This window comes from Halichoerus grypus, chromosome 11 (assembly GCF_964656455.1).
Source record: "Halichoerus grypus chromosome 11, mHalGry1.hap1.1, whole genome shotgun sequence".
Lineage (NCBI taxonomy): Eukaryota > Metazoa > Chordata > Mammalia > Carnivora > Phocidae > Halichoerus > Halichoerus grypus.
This window is the reverse complement of record NC_135722.1, coordinates 45,727,301-45,742,291: the sequence shown is the minus strand read 5'-3', so window position 1 is coordinate 45,742,291 and position 14,991 is coordinate 45,727,301. Positions and strand designations below refer to the sequence as shown.

The window sequence follows — 14,991 nt, the reverse complement described above, 5'->3', positions numbered from 1 at the left end:
CTTCCAATACTATGCTGAATAAAAGTGGCATCCTTGTCTTGTTCCTGATCTTAGAGGAAAAGCTTTCAGCTTTGTTTTTGTTTTTTAATGTAAGCTCTACTCCCAACATGGGGCTTGAACTCACAGCCCCAAGATCAAGAGTTGCATGCTCTATCAACTGAACCAGACAGGCGCCCAAAGCTTTCAGTTTTTCACCATTGAGCATGATCTTAGCTCTGGGTTTGTCATATATGGCATTTAGTATACTGAAGTACATTTTCTCTATACCCACTTTGTTGAGAGTTTTCATCATACATAGATGTTGAGGTTTGTCAAATGCTTTTTTTTTTTGCACCTATTGAGATATTATGTTTAGCTTTCATTTTGTTAAACTACATTGACCATATTAAAAAGAAGAATATGATATATCAAATGGAAAATTTATCCTGGCTGAAATTAAAAACTCTGGAACACATTCAACATATTCAAAAGTCCTGATGGGAAAAGTAAGGGAATACCTGAACAGTCCATTATCCCTAAAAAGCAAAAAAGTATTTAACATTCAAAAATAATATAACTCAAGCACTACTTGAGAAAAATTACCTTTTCTTAAACACGACTTTAAGACTTAAGTCTTAAAACAACAATGATCTGATAACTACCAAAAAATTCATGATTTTTGAAGTTAATATTAAAAAAATAACAACTATAAAATAATTCAAGATGCTTATATGACTGTGCTTCCATCTTAGATAAAGCCTACTAAGGGACATTTGGAAATAGCAGACAGCTTGGCGATCTTAACACTTAACATACTTAGATTCCAATATGGTTCTACTGCCACACTCCCCTCTTCATGGCTCCAGAGTACTCAAAATGAGGAAGGAATGGCCAGCAGCCATTATCTTCCCCGCTACACCCATCAGTAACTTATACAGTGACTCAGTCTCCCTCATCTCTAATCCTAATAATCAAAGTACTTCAGGAAAATTAAACTTAGCTTATCAGGAAAAAAGCTGAGAATAAATGATTTAGTGGTTATAATAAAGACCTGATCTATTTATACTAAAAGTTCTCTTTTTAGGGAAAGTGCCTGTTGGGGGGGGGGGAGGAGGGGGCAGGAAAAGGATGGCATCCTGGCTGCCATCTGACCTAAGTAAATTGTTCATTCAAAATTGATTCCACAAATATTTACTAGGGTTCTTTTATGTGCCAGGTATTTTACTAGGGACCAGGAATTTAGAAAAAAAATAAAAATAAAAATGAGTAGGATACAGGTCCTATCTTAAAAGAACATATAGTCAAATACAGAAGTCAGCAAAATAATCAGCACAAAAAGTATCTATTTTTTAAATATGTTAAAATATCCGTATCTCTTAGCCAATTAATATGAAAACATCCAGGGAACTCAATAAAAACCATATCTATCTGAAATTTTGTGAAATATGCCTAAATATTATGTACATGTATAAAGAACACATCTATGTAAAAATAACAAATGCCATTTTTGAGTATTTTTTCTGAGAGGCAGAAGACCCTACTTATGAGTTCATTTAATCCTCAACAATCTTAGGAAGTGGGGACTACTGTTACTATTACTGTTACTGTTACTATTACCTCGCGTCTAGTTGCTCAAATTGTGTCCTCCCCTGTCTTGTACTTTCGCAGTGAGGATATGCATGAAGTAATATAACTGGCTGATCACAACTGAGCATAAATTCTTGAGTCAGACAACCTGAGTTTGAATTTCTTAACCACCTCCTGGAGTGTGACTGTGGACAAATCAATTTATCTTCCGTAAACCTGGGATAATAGTAACTAGAAACATCTCAGTCAAGGACAGAGAACTGAGGCCTTAAAGGACTGGGAGACGCCAATCATTATTGGTAGGGAAGGATATCCTTGTCATGCAGGACACCATGACTGCAGGATACAAGTAATGCAGATTTCAGATTTCCTCTGCCAATGACACTCTTCAAATATCGTGAGGCATCCTGGGTATGAATTTGAAGCCAAACTACTGAAAGATTAAACAGAGTGACGTGACCATTTTATTGAAGGAAAAAAAATTACTCTCGGTATAACTCCAGGATCTGTAAGTCTTCTTTAACATATGAAAATCCCTTTAGAGGGGCGCCTGGGTGGCTCAGTCGTTAAGCGTCTGCCTTCAGCTCAGGTCATGATCCCAGGGTCCTGGGATTGAGCCCCGCATCAGGCTCCCTGCTCAGCGGGAAGCCTGCTTCTCCCTCTCCCACTCCCCCTGCTTGTGTTCCTTCTCTCACTCTGTCTCTCTCTGTCATATAAATAAATAAAATCTTAAAAAAAAAAAAAAAGAAAATCCCTTTAGAAACTTCCTTTATCTCTACCCCACCCCCAATAAACAACTTAAAAGTATATAATCAGTCTCTCCTCACAAGCACAGTGCAGCAATTTTTGCCCATGGGTCCTGTCCCCTGTGCTATAATAAAAGCACATTTTTTGCACCAAAAAAAAAAAAATTACTCTGGTAGCAGTATCGAACTAGCCAAAGAAGAATTTAACCAAAAAGAGAGGGATAAGGAGGTTCCTGCAGCAGATCGCTAGCTGTCTCCTAATAGCTACAATGATGATGATGGTGGTGGTGGTGGTGGTGATAGAAGCCCCAGTTTTAAGTAGGGATATGGATCACATCTCTCAGTATCCCGTCAGCTAACTTTCAACCAAAGGAGGTGTTGCGGGCCTAAAGGGAAGGAGTCATCCCTCTTCCCCACTTCGCCTATCCTCTTACTTGGCACACAGATGTGATAGGGTTAAAATGTTAAGTATAAAGCTGGAAGCAGCCTATATAAACCCAAAACTGTCTAGACCCAGACCTTTACGTGAAAGAGAAATAAATTTCTATATTGTTGAAAACATTTATGTTAGGTCTCTACTACAGGAAGCCAAACCTCTATCCGAACAGAGCGCTCTTTATAGTAATGGAAAAGGACCTGAACTACAGCAGTGACTGTAGGAACAGAAAGAAAAAGAGGAATGTGAGAAAAATTTAAGAAGAAAAATAGAACACTTTTGGGGCACCTGGGTGGCTCAGTCATTAAGCGTCTGCCTTCAGCTCAGGTCATGATCCCAGGGTCCTGAGATCGAGCCCCGCATCGGGCTCCCTGCTCTGCGGGAAGCCTGCTTCTCCCTTTCCCACTCCCCCTGCTTGTGTTCCTGCTCTCGCTGTGTCTGTCTCTGTCAAATAAATAAATAAAATCTTAAAAAAAAAAGAATAGAACACTTTCAAGTGAAAATGAGGGGAAAAGGGAAAAGTGTGGCAAGTTTCTAATCTGCGTGAATGACCAAGGTAAAAAGGTTTGGGATGTTTACTAGACAATGCTGAATTTCCAATTCCTGTGAGACATTTAGGTAGATTTTTTTTTTCCTGTAGGCAGTTCCACCTCCTAGTCCCCACCTACATACCCTTGCTAGTATCCTCTTGATGCCTTGAGGCTGTCCAAAACAGCCCAATGATTACAAATTTAGTAGGTTTCATACTGATAAGGATGTGAGCCTTTTTTGAAGATTTATTTATTTGAGAGAGTGAGCGAGAGAGAGAGAGAGAGAGAGAGAGAGAGAGAGAAGGAGTAGGGGGAGGGGCAGAGGAAGAAGCACACTCCCCGCTGAGCAGGGAACCCAATGTGGGGCTTGATCCCAGGACCCTCGGATCATCAGCTGAGCCAAAGGCAGACACTTAACTGACTGAGCCACCCAGGCACCGCGGATGTGAGACTTTTATTTATTCTTTTTTAAAGATTTTATTTATTTATTTGAGAGAGAGAGAATGAGAGAGAGAGAGAGCACAAGAGGGGGGAGGGTCAGAGGGAGAAAAGACTCCCTGCCCAGCAGGGAGCCCGATGTGGGACTCGATCCCGGGACTCCAGGATCATGACCTGAGCCGAAGGCAGTCGCTTAACCAACTGAGCCACCCAGGCGCCCAGATGTGAGCCTTTTAAATGAATTTTCCATTTCTCTGCTAGTGAGACTGATCAAGCATAACAAAATTATAAATTCCTGAAGAACAAAGCCAATAACCACCCCCCAACCTGACCAATCACTCAATAGACACTTGACAGAATGGCTTAAAGAAGCCATTTGGCACTTCACTTATGAAAGGCTGCTAATCTTTCTCTGAAGGAGAAGAGTCTAGTTTTTTTCTAAATGCTCTACTCCTATTAATAGAACCTGTACAAGAGGGGCGCCTGGTTGGCTCAGTGGGTTAAGCATCTGCCTTCGGCTCAGGTCATGATCCCAGAGTCCTGCAATTTGGTCCTGCAATCAAGTCCTGTGATTGAGTCCTGCATAGGGCTCCCTGCTCAGTGGGGAGTCTGCTTCTCCCTCTCCCTCTCCCTCTATGCTCTACTGTTCTCTGTGTCTCTCTCTCTGTCTCAAATAAATAATCTTTAAAAAAAAAAAAAAAGAAGAAGAAGAACCTGTAAAAGAGAACCTCCAGTATCTGGCTTGTTTTTTGTTGTAGCATGATGCCTGGCACGTAATAGCCAATAAACATTTCTCGAATAAACAAATAACTAAACAGTATATTTACCTGAGGATTCCCCAGTTTCAACAGAGGATTGTACAGTGTAAGAACATGAGCCTTGGACTTAAAAAAAAAAAAAAAAAACAGGATTCAGAGACTGATGCCACCAGCTCCAGCTGTATAACCCTAAGCAAATTACCTAATGTCTCCAAGTCTCAGTAACTTTTCCTACCTTATGTATTTGTTGAGAGAAATTAATGTTTGGCATATGGTATTTGATAAATGGCAACCATATTAATGGAAACTATGCATCCCATCTTTCAAATAATTAAAAAAGACCAGAGAATGTTATCATATAATCTCCTGAAATATATTGTGGTAACTTTATCAAATACTATAGTATTTTCAAATACCCTTCATGCTTCTACAAACATACAATCTGAACGATAGCAGTGAAAGAAAATTTTGGGAACACAGAAACGTAATACAGTTAACTTGTGTTTTTAAAAGCCTTCAGTTTTTCACCAATCTAAATCAATCTTTATTGTTGTTCCCTCTCAATTCTTTTCTCCTTTAAAAAAATGAGTTTTATTAATCTAATCCTGTGTGGATCTTGATTTACTCAGGCTAAAATTATTTGGTAAAACATCTGTCTCAAAAGAAAAACAAGTAACATTCTTTTCAAATTCCATACAACCGCGTGGGACAATTATATAAAGCATTTGTAAAATTCACTCTAGTCCCAACTGCTACTTTCCATTGCAAATTAATTTTCATACTATTATTTTCCAAGCTTGCTCTGACATTTGATTTCTTTCTCTAAATGTAACTAGACTTAGCTTAAGCTGGAAAAAACAAAGCACGTATTTTTACCTACAAGCAGATGTCATTAAGTATAAACAGACTTTTTTCACTTAAAAACTTGCCCCAAAACTAGTTATTTTCTTTAAACAAGAATCTTCAATTTCAAGTTTTTAAGTCTGTATTTTAAATAAAGTATAATGATAGGATATTGGCTTGAAGGAGAAAATAAAGCATGTCAAGTTCCCAAACAAGTTAATTGTTTTCTTCAAATCATGGTGCTGATTTTGTAAATTAATAAAATATACAAAGAGCTACAAACAATGGATCAAGGGAAAAGAAGTAATCTACAGAATGGTTTCACTGATGGAAAATGAGAAGATACAAATTCTTTCTCCTAACTCAGTCTATTAGGGAAATCACGGAAAAGAAAGTTCTACAAATCTGTCTACTTGATAAATACTAACTAAATAATTATTCACTTCCCATTAGGTAAAGTAGTCTGCTAAAATAATATAAGTAAGTATCTCTGCTGAAAGGATTTTTTTCCAGTTTCAAAGATTTGTCTGTTCACAGAATACTGGGATTTATTTGGACCATGCCATCAGGGAACTCTCAGTCTAGATAAATCAGACAAATACAAAAAGGAAGAGCTTGTAATTTTCAGAACTCAAATTACCAGTTTTAAATATGTTTAGGGGCGCCTGGGTGGCTCAGTTGGTTGGGCGACTGCCTTCAGCTCAGGTCATGATCCTAGAGTCCTGGGATCGAGTCCCGCATCGGGCTCCCTGCTCAGCAGGGAGTCTGCTTCTCCCTCTGACCCTCCCCCCTCTCATGCTCTATTTCATTCTCTCTCTCAAATAAATAAAATCTTTAATAAATAAATAAATATGTTTAGGACAATATAAAGGCCAAAGACAAGTAGCAGTCTGTAACGTTTCAGAGACATAATTTGAATTAGGTATAACATCTGAGATCCCTGCTCCAGTTCCTTAGCATTCTCACCTTCAGTTTACTCTGTTGCTACTTAAGCCATAAATCTTATTGATTTTTTTCTAATTAAAATCCCCCTGAGGGAAATGAGAGTATGAACTAACACAATCTTTCTGGAAGAGAATTGAGCAATACACCTCAAAACTTTTTTTTTTTTTTTAATGTTCTTTTGGCTTTCAAGAATGACTGGAACCAGAAGTTTAAGTAACGTTTCCAAAGCTCTGTCTCTCTCTCATGTTTTGGCTATCTTTGACTCTGTTCAATGTTCAGCCAGACTTTCTAAACACAGTAGGGAAAATACACATTGGCAGCCCCAACTAAGTCACAGTCTCCTACCTTAGTCTTCCTTGTAGAGTGTCTTGTTCCTTCCAAAAGAAAAGATCCAGAGATGGCTCTAATTAGCCCAGTTTAAGATAGGGGGTGGGAGTAACTAGGACTAGCATTTTCCCTGGGACTACAAGAAAGAGAAGACATGCTTCCCAAAGGAAAGGATGTTGGACAAAAAATTAACATATGTCCATATAAATAAACATATCTTTTGATCCAGTAATTCTACTTCTAGAAATTAAAACTTACACTATTATTGTGTTCCAGACAATTTTTATTATTTTTTATTTTATTTAAAATCAATTAATCAACATGATGTATTATTAGTTTCAGAGGTAGAGTTTAATGATTCATCAGTTGCATATACCACCCAGTGCTCAATACATCAAGTGCCCTCCTTAATACCAGTCACTCAGTTACCACTTCCCCCCACCCCTCTCCCCTCCAGCAACCCTCAGTTCATTTCCTATAGTTAAGAGTCCCTTATGGTTTGTCTCCCTCTCTGATTTCATTTTATTTTATTTTTCCCTCCCTTCCCCTATTTCATCTGTTCTGTTTCTCCAAAACCATAAGATACCTAGGAATAAACCTAACCAAAGAGGCAAAGGATCTGTACTCAGAAAACTACAGAACACTCATGAAAGAAACTGAGGAAGACACAAAGAAATGGAAAAACGTTCCATGCTCATGGATTGGAAGAACAAATATTGTTAAAATGTCTATGCTACCTAGAGCAACCCACACATTCAATGCAATCCCTATCAAAATACCATCAACTTTTTTCACAGCTGGAACAAATAATCCTAAAATTTGTATGGAACCAGAAAAGACTCCAAATAGCCAAAAGAATGCTGAAAAAGAAAACCAAAACTGGTGCATCACAATTCCAGTGCATCCACAATTTTTTCATGTGTCTGTGGGCCATCTGTATGTCTTCTTTGGAGAAGTGTCTGCTCATGTCTTCTGCCCATTTCTTAATTGGATTATTTGTTCTTTGGGTGTTGAGTTTGATAAGTTCTTTATAGATTTTGGATACCAGCCCTTTATCTGATATGTCTTTTGCCAATATCTTCTCCCATTCTGTTGGCTGTCTTTCGGTTTTGTTGACTGTTTCTTTGCTGTGCAAAAGCTTTTAATCTTGATGAAGTCCCAATAGTTCATTTTTGCCTTTGTTTCCCTTGCCTTTGGAGATGTGTCTAGCAAGAAGTTGCTGCAGCTGAGGTCGAAGAGGTTGCTGCCTGTGTTCTCCTCTAGGATTTTGATGGATTCCTGTCTCCCATTCAGGTCTTTCATCCATTTTGAGTCTATGTTTGTGTATGGTGTAAGAAAATGGTCCAGTTTCATTCTTCTGCATGTGGCTGTCCAATTTTCCCACACCATTTGTTGAAGAGACTGTCTTTTTTCCATTGGATATTCTTTCCTGCTTTGTCGAAGATTTGTTGACCATATAGTTGAGGGTCCATTTCTGGGCTCTCTGTTCTGTTCCATTGATCTATGTGTCTGTTGTTGTGCCAGTACCATACTGTCTTGATGATGACAGCTTTGGGGTTTTTTTAAGATTTTATTTATCTATTTATTTGAGAGAAAGAGGGCACAAGCAGGGGGAGCTCGGGAAAGGGAAAGAAGGCAGGCTCCTCGCTGAGCAGGGAGCCCGATGCGGGGCTTGATCCCAGGACCCTGAGATCATGACCTGAGCCAAAGGCAGACACTTAACTGACTGAGCCACTTAGGCGCCCCTCAATCCCATGCTTTTAACTACTAAACTTTACTGGCCTCTTTTCTACTTATCCCAAGAAATTAAAGATGAATGCAAAGATTAGGTAGGAGGATTCATCACAGCACTATTTTTAACAGCAAAAATTTAGAAATAACCAAAATGTCTTATCATAAGAGATTAATTGGTAAAATGATTATATGTACATCAAACTATGTTTAAAATAATGAAAACACTTTCTAGCTAATAAAAGTTAATGCTATCATATAATATACATTTAGAATATGGAAAGCTGCCAGTAATATGCAGTTAAGTTTAAAAAACACAGAGGCACCAGGGTGGCTCAGCTGGTTAAGCATCAGACTATCTCAGCTCAGGCCTTGATCTCAGGGCCGTGGGTTCAAGCTCAGCATCAGGCTCCATGGTGGGCGTGGAGCCTACTTACAAAAAAAAAAAAAAACAAAAACAAAAACAGAGGCTGCATAAATGAATAGATGATATGAACCTGTTTCATAAGAAGTAAAATAAAAATGATAATATATAGCATAGGGAATACTGTAATAATATTTAATATTATAGTAATATTTGTATGGTGACAAATGGTAACTTAGACTTACAGTGGGAATTATTTCATAATGTAGGAAAACATCAAATCATTATGAAGTATATGAAACTAATAGGATATTGTATGTCAATTATACTTCAATTTAAAAAAGAAAAAAGAAATCACGCTGGAAAAAAATGATACTTAGAACTCACAAAAATCTCAGGAAAACCATCTGTTGAAATGTCAGTAGTATACCACTTCACACCCAGTAGAATGGCTAAAATCAGAAAGATAACAAAAGAGTAGCAATTGCAAAGTCAAGGAAACAATCTTGATTCCTTAAGAGAATGGCTAGTAGTTCACTATGGTTGAGAGTTACTTATTTGCCAATTATTAGCTACTCACATAATTTCCTTAAGTCTTTCAATGATTTCTTCAATAGCTTCAAACCTCATGATATACAAATACAAATAACTCCTGGCACAATGGTGATTTTATCACACCATTTCTCTAAAATTGTCCATTAAAAAAAATAAACAATCCCCAGTGAGCCTCTACATAATATGTGCATGGGAAAAAAGACCAGTTATGCTGTTTTGGTTTAATTTTTTTAATCAGATGCTTTGGTAACTAATCATTGTTTAATCATTAGTAGAAAAAACAGACTCATTACACAAGAGAGTAAAAAGAAAGTGATAGGAGGTCCTGTGACACTCCCTCAACGCTCTCCTAACCACCTGTGGAGCCCAGCACCCAGCCATGGCTTGCCCCCGGATCAAGCCATTGGCCTCCCTGTGGCCATCTTCCACAAGTACTCAGGCAGGGAAGGGACAAGAACACCCTGACCAAGAAGGAGCTGAAGGAGCTGATCCAGGAAGAGCTCACCACCGGCCCAAAGATACAGGATGCAGACACTGCAAAGGTGATGGAAGACCTGGACCAGAACAAGGACCAAATGGTGAACTTCCAAGAATATGTCACCTTCCTGGGGCCACTGCACTAAGATACAATGATAACCTCAAGGGCTGAAAATAAATCAGGAAGGCAGAGACACTCTCTGTCGGGCCTAAGTCAAATCCAGTTGTGGGTAATTGTACAAAAAAGTTTTTTTTGTCAAAAAAAAAAAAGTGATAGGAGAGCTTTTCGAAAACATTATTTCAGTTTAACTGTACAAATTAAGTCAGTCCGGGATTTAGATGTTTGGGGACTTGAACTATTGTTTTTTAAAAACTGCTTCAACTAATATTCATGCTTACTGAGTAATAAAAATGGTATCATTATTTGTTCAGATTAAAATCAAACAGGAAAGATTACAAAGCATTAATTAAAAACAAATATGAACACACAGTTCTACAGAACTTATTTTTCTTTTCAAAGTAACAGAAAATGTGACGCTTGTTTAGCTGCACTTTGAGTTGTATGTGAATATTATGACCATGTTTCTAGGTAACATCAAAGTTTTGTCAATGCTGAGAACATGGGTGGAAAACAGGTACAAATACAAAGATGCCCTCTTCCCACACTTCTGTATGTGGTATATTCTCCTTTTCCTATGCTGAATTCTAATAGAGCAGACCAGCTGGTGCTGCAGTTTAAGGCCTGTGGTTAAGGAAACGTCTCCTGAAGCACAGTCTTGACATAATCATCCAGAAGAGACAGATCCTTGGGTAAGTAACTAGAACCAGGAAAGTGTACCTTAAACAGATCTGACAGGAATGGACTTGTTTGACCCCCATCTAAGACCTGGACTTAAGGAAACATGTTAAAAGGAAAAACCACCTCTATCATCTGATGGCAGGCCAGAAACTAGCTAGGACAGTATCTCTTTTGGAGAACACAGACCAAACAGATCTAAACTATACCTTGCAAACCAGACGACTGACTTGAAAGTTACTCCCTGGCTTCATTACCCTTGTTTTGTTTTCAGCTTTTAGAAAACTCATTTTAGGGGTGCCTGGCTGCGCAAATAAAAAAGAAATGACTCAGTGGAGAGGGCCAGAATGTTAAGAAAAAAGTGACATTCCGTAAGAACACTAGAAAAACAACCATGTGGTGGCTTTCCTCCCATTGCCAACCTTGGAAGACTGGGGTTTTATTTTATTACAAGAAATATATATACATATATAATGGAATATTACTCAGCCATAAAAAAAAGGATGAGATCCTGCCATTTGCAACAACACGGATGGACCTAGAGGGTATAATGCTAAGGGAAATAAGTCAGTAAGAGAAAGACGAATACCATATGATTTCACTGATGTAGAATTTAAGAAACAAAACAAATGAACAAACAAAGAAAAAAAGAGACAAACAAAAAAAACAGACTTTTAAATGTAGAGAACAAAGTGGTGGTTGCCACTTGGTGGGGGCAGGGATTGCTGACCAGGAAGATTAAAAGTAGACTTATCGTGGGGCACCTGCGTGGCTCAGTCATTAAGTGTCTGCCTTCAGCTGGGGTCATGATCCTGGGGTCCTGGGATCATGGAGCCTGCTTCTCCCTCTCCACTCCCCCTGCTTGTATTCCCTCTCTCGCTGTGTCTCTGTCAAATGAACAAATAAAATCTTAAAAAAAAAAAAAAAGAGTACACTTATCATGATAAGCACTAATGTAGAGAATTGTTGAATCATTATATTGTACACCTGAAACTAATATGACACTGTATGTTAATTATACTTCAATAGGGGTGCCTGGGTGGCTCAGTCGTTAAGCGTCTGCCTTCGGCTCAGGTCATGATCCCGGGGTCCTGGGATCGAGCCCCGCATCAGGCTCCCTGCTCTGAGGGAAGCCTGCTTCTCCCTCTCCCACTCCCCCTGCTTGTGTTCCCTCTCTCGCTGTGTCTCTCTCTGTCAAATAAATAAATAAAATCTTTAAAAAAAAAAAAAAATTATACTTCAATAAAAAATAGTAAATAAAAAAGAACTAGAAATTTCTGTACAAGTACCTAGAATAAAATTAACTGTGAGAAGTCTGAAGAGATAAGCACTACAGTCAAGATTCAGCACCCTCTGTAATGTTTAAAATGTCTATAACAAGTATGTATTACTGCAGTAAATCAAATATAAAACAATTTAGCAACAGACAGGTGAGTAAAAGCATGAAGGTGCTGATGTATTAGAACCATGACAGTATGAATCAAAAACTGAGTAGGAAAATAGATGAGCAGAGTTTCTAATTATCTGGACAAAAGAATTCAAGAGCCAAGCAGAAAAAGATCAGTCAGAAACTAGGTCTCTAAGTAGGAAAAGTCAAGATGAGTAAAACAAGATGCATAGATTATAAAGGAGACCTGACCACGAGTCTAAAATCAAAGGCAATTAACCTGCTTCCTATGAAAACAAGCACTTTTTCCAAGTTCTCCTATAGAAATACTTCAAAACATTCTATGTAACAGGTTTTTAAATTTTGTTTTCTGAAGTATCAACTATTTCAGCTCCAGAGATAAAGTGCAAAAGGACAAGAAAAAAATGCAATGAAAAGTGATTGGTCTATGAAAACAGCTGAGGAAAAAAAAAGTCTTAGCTGCTCTAATATAATTTTCATTTAATACTTAACAGTTCTCCTGTCTCCCAATATCATTACTTTTCAGTTCTCCTCTTCCAGTCCCAATATTTCAGCCAAACTGACAATCTACTCATTGTTTATCACTTCAGTGAATTTGCCACTACTATTGTTCCCAACCTGAAAATCCCTCCCTACTCCTCTCCCTCACTCTTCTTCACTCCCCAGTACCTACAATAATATATTTATAAAGAAAAATTTTTATTTAAAGTCAGAAAATCGGGGCGCCTCGGTGGCTCAGTCATTAAGCATCTGCCTTCTGCTCGGGTCATGATCCCAGGGTCCTGGGATTGAGCCCTGCATCGGGCTCCCTGCTCAGCAGGAAGCCTGCTTCTCCCTCTCCCACTCCCCCTGCTTGTGTTCCCTCTCTCGCTGTCTCTCTCTCTGTCAAATAAATAAATAAAATCTTTAAAAATAAATAAAGTCAGAAAATCAATTTCAAGTCCCACTTAATTCCATTTAATTCAATTTAAAATCATTACGAAAGTGAGCAAATTATTTAACTTTGATGGACCCCAGGGTAACTCACTGTGTTACTGTGAAGAGTTCATGAGATAATGTATGTGAAAATGCTCAATATTTTTTTTTTTTTAAAGATTTTATTTATTTATTTGACAGAGAGAGACACAGCGAGAGAGGGAATACAAGCAGGGGGAGTGGGAGAGGGAGAAGCAGGCCCCCCGCTGAGCAGGGAGCCCGATGTGGGGCTCGATCCCAGGACCTGGAATCATGACCTGAGCCGAAGGCAGACGCTTAACGACTGAGCCACCCAGGCGCCCAAAATGCTCAATATTTTTTAATAAATGAACCAAAGATCCAACTTGATAGCCTGCTTATAAAGGAAATGCCTAAAGTAACAAATGTATGCTGTGTGACACATCTAAAGAAATTACTGATTGACTTTACCAACACAATAATGTGGACAGAACAAGCAGTAAAATTTATTTATTTTAAAGTAGGCTCCATGCCCAACATGGGGATTGAACTAACCCTGAGATCAAGGGTCACATGTTCTACTAAGCCAGCCAGGCAACCCAGCACAAGTACAGTTTAGAACAAAGAACATACATAGATCTAAACCTTTCTAAAAACTATGTGCAATATATATAGAATATGGGGGCACCTGGGTGGCTGAGACGGTTGGGCGTCTGCCTTGGGCTCAGGTCATGATCCCAGGGTCCTGGGATCGAGCCCCACATTGGGCTCCGTGCTAAGTGGGAGGCCTGCTTCTCCCTCTTACTCTGCCTGCTGCTTCCCCTGCTTCTACACTCAATCTCTGTCAAAAATAAATAAAAAATCTTAAAAAAATATAAATATATATAGAATATATATATAATATATATATTCATATTCCAAAGAATTCTGATTTTTCTTTAGCATATTATTCACCCAAATATTTAGATTGAATGTTGTTTTAATTTGTAATGTTGTGAGAATTTTTTAAATATATTTCTAAAATATATTTCTAAAAGCATAATATATTACAAAATTACTTTTTAATTATCTTATATTTAGCACTGCTCTATCCAGATACATTTCCTAATACTTACAAACAGCAAGCATTATAAAAACTTCATGAACCATCATGTATACAGTAGGGTGAATAGTGTCCCCCCCCAAAATTCCCCTGGAGCCCCGGAATGTGACCTTATTTGGAAATAGGGTCTTTGTTGATGTAATTAGTTAAGGATCTCAAGATGAAATCATGCTGGATTTAGGGTGTACCCTAAATCCAATGATTACTGTCTTTTTAAAGATTTTATTTATTTATTTATTTGAGAGAGAGAGAGAGGGAGAGAGAGTGCGCGCGCGCACGCGCGCACAAGCAGGGGGAGGGGCAGAGGGAGAAATAATCTCAAGCAGACTCCGTGCGGAGGGGGGGAGCCTGACAAAAGGCTTGATCCCACAACCCTGAAATCATAACCTGAGCAGAAACTAAGAGTTGGACATTCAACCAACTGAGCTACCCAAGTGCCACTGATTACTGTCTTAATAAGAGAAAGGAAAAGGAGATTTGGACACAGAGACAAAAAAGAAGGCCATGTAAAGATGAGACAGAGAGCAGAATGATGCTGTCACAAATCAAGGAAGCCTAGAGCCACCAGAAACTGGAAGAAGCAATGAAGGATCCTTCCCTAGAGTCTTCAGAAGGAGCACTGCCCTCCCAGCACCATGATTTCAGATTTACAGTCTCCAAAACTGTGAAAGAATAAGTGTTGTTTTAAGCCTCCAAATTTGCAAGATGTGTTATGGCAGCCTTAGGAAACTCATAGTGCTGGAGAGCTTAACTGCAGCTATTAAACATTTTAAAAAGTGAAGTTTATTTCTCTGGTATTTCTTATAATAGTGTTAAGGCTCCCTTAAAATACAAGTTTTTCTTTTCTTAATCTTTTTGTTCCTATATTCCAAAATAATCGATTATCTGTAAAACCATACCTTTTTTTTTTTTTTAATCTAGCCTGTCTGAAATTCATCTAAACTTAGGCAGTAGTTGTATGAAATATTTCCATAGGGAAAATCACTTTTTCATTCATTTTTTTCAGTAAATAATGAAACAGATATAACTTAAAAAA

General features: G+C 38.2%; 1 protein-coding gene and 1 pseudogene across 4 annotated transcripts in view; one reads left to right on the top strand and one right to left on the bottom strand.

Annotated features, from left to right (window-relative positions):
• Nucleotides 1–14,991, bottom strand: part of SBF2 (SET binding factor 2) — a 454,330-nt gene that overhangs the window by 427,892 nt on the left and 11,447 nt on the right. The window lies entirely within an intron of this gene.
• On the top strand, nt 2,582–9,888 carry LOC118547573 (protein S100-A6 pseudogene; annotated as a pseudogene).